The following is a 686-nucleotide window of genomic DNA, read 5'->3' as shown; positions in this document are numbered from 1 at the left end:
GTATCCAATCTGATCAGGAAAAACGCCATGCCAAAGGTCCCTTGTGTGCATGCCTGGTGTGTGTGTGTGTGTGTGTGTGTGCGTGTAATTGTGTTTGCGTTGATGTGTGTGATAGAAAGACGGAGAGAGGAGGAATGCAGAAGGAAAAACAGAACATCAAATTATAGTTTTCCACTGGCCTGAATGGGTGGTAACAGAGAATCAGAGCAGCTTTCTAGGATGGTCTGCCTCAGTTTCCCTTTTAACCACTCAGTTGCTGGAGTCGGGTCTAAACCACACCCTACTACCAGAGCCACAGGATATCTACGTTGGCTGCCATGGAGAGACTGAATGAAGACCCTCCGTGTCCACCCCACCGGTCGTCTCTTACAGGATGGGAGAGAAGTCCGCAGATGCCCACCCAGGGCCTGTAGGTTGAGCGTTGGACTCTCTGCCTTCTGCTCCCAGCTTGTTCCTTCTCGACTCTACCCTTAACGTTAACATCTGCTCACAGGGTCAACCCATCTGGGTGATTTTCCTTGACCTCAACATCTAAATGGCCTCTTTCAGCCATCAACAAGCCTGGGCAGGTTGGAGCTTCCTGCACCCCACCTTCCTCCTGGGTTTCCCAGCCAGGTTGCCGGGCTGCCACCTTCCCCACCACCCAGGTTAGAAACCCCTAACTGTGTTTTCTTCGTCTGTGCCAT

This window comes from Oryctolagus cuniculus, chromosome 13, assembly GCF_051225735.1.
Source record: "Oryctolagus cuniculus isolate XC-2025 breed Fujian yellow rabbit chromosome 13, ASM5122573v1, whole genome shotgun sequence".
NCBI lineage: Eukaryota > Metazoa > Chordata > Mammalia > Lagomorpha > Leporidae > Oryctolagus > Oryctolagus cuniculus.
Note: the sequence above shows the minus strand (reverse complement) of the source record.